The 8845-nt window shown below is 35.8% G+C and overlaps 1 pseudogene; it reads left to right on the forward strand.

The window, feature by feature from the left end:
• Positions 1-3848: 3848 nt before the first annotated feature.
• Positions 3849-8578, forward strand: LOC142169866 (GDSL esterase/lipase At5g03980-like; annotated as a pseudogene).
• The last annotated feature ends 267 nt before the right edge of the window (positions 8579-8845 follow it).

Consider the following 8845-nt stretch of genomic DNA (forward strand, 5'->3'; position numbering starts at 1 on the left):
AATGAAATCAATGCATCCTCTCATAGCAACGGTCACTCAGTACTCCCATTCACTCCAACCTCACAGTCATTCTTTTCCTCACAATCACTCTTTCCTCACAATTACTCATTCCTCGCAGTCACTCATTCCTTACAATCACTCAGCACTCGGCACTCGCACTCAGTAGGTACCTGCACTCACTAGGGTAGTGTACAGACTCCGGATGGGCTCCTTCATCCCAAGCGCTATAACAAGCCAATCATGGCATAAATCAATAAAACATGTTGCGATGTGCTGCCCGATCCCATAAATATCCTCACAATTAAGACCTTGGCCTCACTCAGTCATCAACCTCTCCAGTCTCTTAGGCTCTTAGAAATCATGATAAGCAGCCTAACAATACTGATATGATGCATCAATAATGAACAAGAGAGACTGAGATGTAATATGCAAGTAAAACCGTGACTGAGTACAAAATAGTAATTTAACAGATAATTTAACATGTACACGACCTCTGTGGATCCCAACAGTGTCAGCACATGGTTTAAACATGATTTATAGTTCAATTTCCCTAATACGTGAAAAAATATACGGGTAACAACAATTTATTCAACTACACAGATCTATGGAATTAACCAAGTCACAATTCCTACGGTGCACGCCCACATGCCCGTCACCTAGTATGTCTCAAAACCAATCACATAACACAAAATCCGTGGTTTCATACCCTCAAGACCAAATTTAGAACTGTTACTTACCTCAAAATAACATAATTTCTTACTCCGCTATGCCATTGCCTCGTGAATTGGTCTCCAAAACGTCCCGAATCTAGCCACAAATAGTACAATACAATCTATATAGGCTAAAGGATCAATTCAACAAGAAAATACGAAATTATAGCCAAAAATTCAAAATAGGCTCAAACCCGGCCCTTGCCCACGTCTCGAAATCCGACAAAAGTTACAAAATTCGAATGCTCATTCACTCACGAGTCTAACCATACCAAATTTGCTCAAATCCGATAACAACTCGACCCTCAAATCTTCAATTAAAATCTTTGAAGATTTCTACCATTTTCAACCCAATCTTTACCCATTTGAACCCAACAATCTTTCCACAAACCTTATTGATATGTGTATGTATAAATAATACTCTTACACCCAAGAGTCATACTCCCAATCACCCATCTTTACCCAAAACAAGAAATTAAAGAATTGGGGAAAGAAATTCTTACCTCTTTGAAGCCCTAGCAAGATTCTTATGAAATTTTCAAGCCTTGAACAAGAATTAATGAACAATTGAGTAGGTCTTCACTTTCTCTCTCTAATATGCTCTCACCACTCTCTGAAATATCATATTTTTGCTCCAAAAGAGCCTATTTGCTTCAATATATCGAAATAGGGTCGGGTCAAAAATTAGAAAAATTAAAGTCCGACGCAGATCTGCGGTCGCATATGCGATTGCATAACATGTCTGCGGTCCGCACATCGACCGCATAACTGAAGCTCCAAAAATAAGGGGTCGCCTGGTTGGGTCTGCAGTGATTATGTGGGCCGCAGACCTGTTCTGCGGTCGCATAATACATTGTAGAACTGGTCTGCGATCGCATAATGCGCCGCAAACCTGATCTCCAAACCCGCCTCACCTGCTTCATTCTACGGCCATTATGCGGTCCGCAGAGTGATTTTGCGACCGCATAGTTGGCCGCAGAACTGACTTTTTCCGGCAATTTGTTTTCCTTTACTCCCAGTGTATTGTTCAACCCAAAAATTGGAACTAGCTATTCCAAATCATTCCAAAACCCCACCGGACCCAAACCAATTAACCCGGTAAGTCATAAAATAACTATAAAGTATTAATTGAGCAGTAAATAGGGGAAACAGGGTTGTAATACTCAAAATGACCGACCGGGTCGTTACACAAAGTTCATTAAGTTTGATTTGAGGTGCAATTCTTTGATTTGATATTGTTATGCGTGATTTAAGGCCTCGAGTAGGTCCGTGTTATGTTATTGGACTTGTTGGTATATTCAGACGGGGTCCCGAGTGGATCGGAAGAGTTTTAAAAGAGGTTCGAATCACTTTCGTTGCATAGTGCATTGCTGAAGGCTGCTGGTTCTGGTGTGATCGCACCTGCGGCTTGTTTTGCTCATGTACAATGGCCGCAGAAGCGACAAAGGCGTCGCAAAGGCGAGGTGAGTGCTGGGTGAGGAAGACCGTAGAAGCAGAGATTTGGTCGCATATGCGGATGCTCAGGTGCAAAGTGATAGAGCGCAGGAGCGAGGGATTTCTCATGTGCGGATGGTGGCTCGCACTTGCGATGTCGCAGAAGCAGATATTTTGTCCGCAGGTGTGAGGGTTGAGTTGTTAGTTGATTCCATAGAAGAGGAGGGTATGTCGCAGAAGCGGCTAATGTGCCGCATGTGCGAAAATGCTGGCAGAAGCTATAAATCGAGGGTTTTGGTTTTTTCTTCATATTTTGAGATGTGGGACTCAGATTGAGGCAATATTTGGAGCAAATTTCATCACAAGGATTGGGGGTAAGTATTCTACACTTGGTTTTGATCTTATTCCATGAATTTATCTTCATGTTTGGCAATTGGTTAATGAATTTTAAAGAGAAATTGGGGGTTTTAGCCTAAAGTTTCATAAAACGATTTTTTAAGTTTTAAACACCGATTCGGAGTCGGATTTGAATGAAACTTATATGGTTGGACTCGTAATTGAGTGTGTTGTCAGATTTTGTGAGTTTTGTTGAGTTCCGAATCGCGGGCCCGGGTGTGACTTTTGGTCAATTTTGGATTTTGATTAAGGATTCGATCTTTATTATTTGGAATTATTTTCTTGGGCTTTATTTGATGTATTTGAGTTGCTTTTGGCTAGATTTGAGACGTTCGGAGGTCGGTACACGCGAGATGGTATTTTGGAGCATCACTTGGCTTGCTTGGTATTGGAATTGGCTTATTCGATGTAAGTAACACTTCTAAACTTAGTGCTGAGGGTATGAAACCCCGAATTACACGTTATGTGGTCGATGTTGAGGTGATGTACATGATAGGTGACGGGCGTGTGGGCGTGCACCGTGTGAATTGTGACTCCATTATTTTGTGGTACTGTGTAGTTACCTGATCTTACGTGTAACCATGAAATTTCTACGTTCTTAAGTTATTCAGCTGTGATCCATGTTAGAAACCATGTTTAGGCTACATGCTTATCCTGTTGGGACCCACTGAGGTCATTTCTGTTGTTGAGTTATCTGCTTTCATTGCATTACATACTCAGTCATACGCATTCATATGCATATCATATCTCAGTTTCTGTTGCTATTTATTGATATATCATATCATCATTTTCGGGCTAGTTTCATGACATTGTGAGCCGCAGATTGATGACTGAGTGAGGCCAAGGGTCTGATTATGAGTGACATTATGGGATCGGACTACACGTCGCAGCGGTTATACTGATTTATGATAGCGCTTGGGATGAAGGAGCCCCTCCGGAGTATGTACACACCCCCACTAAGCGCGGTTAATTAATTCCCAGGACATGGATCTTGTGTGAAGCATTTATATTGAGGGATGGATCTTCCCTGGACATGGATCTTGTCCGAAGCATTTATACCTGGGAGATAGATCTTCTCCACAGGCTGGATTGGCCCTACTCAGTACTGAGTGACTGATGATCAATTGATGTATACATTCCGGGATGGATCTTCCCTGTGCCGGATTGGCCATATACAGTACTGAGTGATTGAGCATGATGAGTGGAAAGTGTGAGCCAGTAAGATTGAGTACTCTAAGAGTGTGAGTACATGAGTTCATCTCTAAGATACATTGCATTGACATGTACACATGATATACATGCATAGAAATGTATTTTCCTCATGCTGTATGGTATCACGTCATTCATGGCTTTTCACACATATTGGCATATGGACATAGGGATGCATTTTACGTTGGCTATCTGGAAATTAAAATGAAACATCTTATTTATTGTTGAGAGGATTTTTCGAAAAATTATTGTTTTCAAACTTACTCATACTTTTGGCAATTTCGGTAAACGATTTGGGTTTTCACTGATATACTTGAAAGGCAGTACTATTTTCCGGGAAACTATAAATAAGCCAAGCATTTCATCTTTGAATTACTTCTTTTATTACTTACTTTAAGTTGTTACTAACTGTTGTTTTGTTATTGGTGTTGGACCCGACCTTGTTCCATCTCGTCACTACTTTCAACCTAAGGTTAAGTTTGTTACTTATTGAGTACATGGGGTCGGTTGTACTCATACTACACTTCTGCACCTTGCGTGCAGATGTTGATTGATGATGTTGCTGTGTTCGACAGGAGCTGGACTTGAAGACGTACCTGCGTTCCAGTTGCAGCTGCCTCTTGTTCATGGTAGGCTTAGATTCATAAAACTCTGTTTATGTACATTTCGAACAGATGATGTATTTATTCCATACCAGCTTTATAAATTCTATTCTTAGAAGCTCATGATTTGTACTACCGGTACTTGGGGAATATATAAGATTCAGATAATCTCTTCTATTTAATTATTTTATTAATTTCATTGGAATTGAATATTGTTAATTGGCTTACCTAGCGGGTTAGGATTAGGTGTCATCACGACTAGTTGGATTTTGGGTCGTGACACTCTCACCTCCTTGATGTCAAACGCATTCTTCAATATCTCATAGGTACTTCTTCTCATGGTCTTTTTTTTCCAGAAAAACTCTCCTCTTACTCTCGCTGCTTACTCTGGTGCTGATTTAGCTGGTTGTCTGGATACCCGTCGTTCAGTTACAAGATATTGTTATTTCCTTGTTCTAATTTAATTACATGGGCAGCCAAGAAACAACCCACACTTTCTCGTTCTAGTTGATCTGAAGCTGAATATCGAGCTCTTGCTTCGGTTGTCGCTGAGGTTTTGTGGTTTCAGTCATTATTCAAAGAACTTGGTATCTTACTTCCTATCCCTGTTACAATTTATTGTGATAACATTAGCACTACCTATATGGCTGCTAACCCTGTACAACATGCTCGCACTGAGCACATAGAGATTGACCTTCATTTATCAGTTTCTAGGTTTCATATATTGCTGTCCAATCTTCACATTACACCTCATGCTCAGATTGAGGGGGGTGGGAGTGGGGGTGGGGGTGGGGGTGGTGATAAAGTATAATATTAAGGATTGTATTTGATTTTGTATAATGTAGGAATTGATTCTTAGAATATTTTTGTATAATAAGATCAGATATGATTCTGCATAATACTTTTGTATAATTAGAGGATCAAATATGATTTGGTGTACACATGTATAAATGGCTGTATTAAAAATGCAAACTCAAGCACTTACTTACTCTCTTTATATCTTTCTACAATACATGTTCTTGTTGGATATATAGTAAGCTTCTTTGGTAAAGTGCTCGATCTCCTGTGCCATCATTCTTGGCTGCTGAAAGTTATAACGTACCTGAGTTATAGTTCTTAAAAGATACGAGATATAAATCATCTAAACTTTTGGATATTAATTTATTTAATTACAAATTACATAAAAAAATTATAATGAGAATTTTCATAAAAAAGATTTGATGTCAATCAAAGAAATAATTGTTTGACCATGAAGATAACAACAATATCATAACAAAATAAGATGGGAGTGAATTACTTCTTCGTTTAGGATGTCGGAAATTTTTTTAGTTGATTCGTTCCTTTAAAATTACCTCAACCAATATTATAATTTGGATCGAAATATTTCTTTTGACTTTTAACTTAGTTGTTTTAATTAGGGAAACTTACACAACTATCCCAAATAAGTCTCAACTTACCAACCTCTAGTTATTAGTCATAGACTTACCAAAACTAGCCAAACACATACAAAAATTGAAAAACCAAATAAATAAGGTTCTTTCTCTCAAAGAATTACATGCAAAAATCACATTCTATATTTTTAAGCGTGATTAGCAACATTAGATGCAAGACGAAAAGGAAATTTCATGGATGAGGTAGCAAATACAGTGATGAAATACAAAAAAAAAAATTACAATATTCCAAAAATCTAAGCAAAAAATAAAAAAATTTCAATGGGTATAGTTGAAATTCATTGAAAACATATTGATAAGTCAATATACAAAATTTGAGGAAGATTGAAGGTGATTTGGATTGGTTTTGTATCAATATACATGGATATACATGTGATACACAATTGATACAAATATGATACATATGTGATACACAATTGATACACAGTGTGATACACATATCATTTTTTTCCATGTTCAGTTTTTATTTCGAATTTTTAATTCAAACCACCTAAAAACTTCACAAAATCATCCCAAAACTAAGATTCAAGCTCCTTAAAATGTACTCAATCTATCCTAATAATACCCACTCAAAAGAAAGCAAAAAATTAACTTTTTTTGCTACAAATAGCTAATTGGCTAATATATATTATATTAAAAGCACGAAGGCTCTTAACGAAATGTCGTTTGCCTTTTTTACCCTTTAAAATTAGAGTTCAGACTATACAAAATAGTCTTTTAATTATTCTACTAATATTTATGAATATTTATTTAATTATCTCCCTAATATTTAGGAATAGACATTTAATTATTTCCCTTATATTTAGGAATTATAATTTAATTATTTTTCTAATATTTAGGGCTTCGAAATTAATTAAAATTTTAAATATTAAATCATTCCTTATTCGAACTATATACAAACTTCTATATCGAAGAATTTAAAATAAAGAAAGATTTTAGCTATATAAATTCTTTCCTTATAAAATTCATTACTTCTAACACCAAAGATTTAAGTAATAACTCTAAGCTAAATATTAAAAACGATTTGACTTAAATATTCTCTTACCAAATATTAGGAAGTTTGACCCTAGATGTCGTATCAATTTATAATCTAAGAACTAAAATAAATTAAAAATAAATTCAATTTAAGGAATTTACTTAATGACAAGTAAAAGAACTGTGGACAATACTTTTAATTAATTAAATTTTATGCATTAAATCCTTCACTATTTGAATTGTATATAAATTTTTAATATTACATGTATCATACGAATTCTTTTCTTATTTAAATTATGTAAATTTTTATTTTATAACTCAAATATAATTTTAATATAATATTTATATAATTATTTTAAATATATTATTCATTGAGATAGGGTACACACGTGCCCTAAAATTAGTATTAATAATATTTGACTAATATTAGTAATATTTTAATTGACCAATTTTTGTAATGAGCTACTTACATGTCTCGCACACATCTGACTTATAAATATCCGAGAATTGCGTGTCTGCTTTTGAGGCTTACTCAAAGATCCTCCATCTATGTCGTGATCTGCTTTTATATTTTTCAAAATTGAGTTTTAAAAGCAATTTTTTGATTTTGAGTTTTTTTAGAATTTTCAAAACTGAAATTATACATCATTTTGTTTCTTCTTTTTATGGTTTTTCACGTCCGAGTACTCTCATTGGTTCCCGATTAATCTGAATTTGTATTGAATAAGACACATTAAACATGCTTACTATTAGAATTTTTTCATTTTCAGTGTTCAAATCCTATTTTTATTATTATTAAGAATGAAAGGATCAAGCCTTGATGGCAATTTAGAAATCTAGACAAAAGAAGGTTAAATTTTTTGCAAAGACAACACAAATATTACATCCAAAATTGAAAAAAGTAAGTCTGCAAAATATATACTACGATAGTACTTTTAAACTCTAAAAATAAAATAAGTACGTACCATCTAGATTCTCTTTCTTCGAAAGATTGACTTTTTTTTATAATGACCAATCGGTCATTTTGACTTTTAGAATCTCGTTCTCCTAAATAAAATTTTTCGAATGTACTTTTAATAATTTATGATTTGTGGGGATGGTTGGTTCGAAATTAGTAAGTGTTTGGGTATACTGATTGCCCAGAAAAAATTGGAAACCACCTGCTATACTGATTGCCCAGAAAAATTGAAAAAGTCTCTGTTCCTAGTTGGAGAAATAGGAGGAAATGAATGCACTCATGGCTTATTGGAAGGTAAAACGATGGAAGAGTCGCGAAGAATGGTGCCAGAAGTTGTTGAGGCCATCATTCATGGTGTTAGAAGGGTCATTAGTTTGGGGGCTACTCGGATTGTAGTTCCTGGCAATTTCCCAAGTGGTTGTTTTCCAATTATCCTAACCAAATTCATGACGGACAATTCAAGTGCTTACGATGAGCACCATTGCTTGAAAGATTTCAATAATTTAGTAATCTTCTTCAATGATCATTTGCGACAAGCCATTCAAGAGCTAAAGAAAGAGTACCCAAACATTACACTCATTTATGGTGACTACTACAATGCCTATCTCTGGCTTTTACAAAATGCCGTCAGTCTTGAAAGCTTGTTGTGGAATAGGAGGAGGAGACTATAATTTTGACATACATAATATTAAAAACTGTGGTGCTCTGGGAGTCTCGGTGTGTGTTGACCCGAGTACTTACATCAGCTGGGATGGAATTCATTTGACACGAGAAGCATACAGTTGGGTGGCAAGATGGCTAATTGATACTAATATCTTACCCCAATTGATCTGCCAAGCTTAAGTGTATGAATTAGAACGCATATTCAAAATAAGCGCTCCTTCTTTCTACGCAGCGCAGTGCCGATTTAAGACATTATTGAGATGATTGATTGATGGGAAAAAAAAGATAAATAAATAAATAAATAAAAAGTGTTCGGGTTGAAATCGGAACACTTGGTTCTTTAAGTTTGCCTTAAAATGCTAAGTCTGACTTCGGTCAACATTTGGAGAAAACGACACCTGAATCGGGATTTGATGGTTCAAATAGCTCTGTATGGTGATTTTGGAC

This window comes from Nicotiana tabacum, chromosome 15 (assembly GCF_000715075.1).
Source record: "Nicotiana tabacum cultivar K326 chromosome 15, ASM71507v2, whole genome shotgun sequence".
NCBI classification, from domain to species: Eukaryota; Viridiplantae; Streptophyta; class Magnoliopsida; order Solanales; family Solanaceae; genus Nicotiana; species Nicotiana tabacum.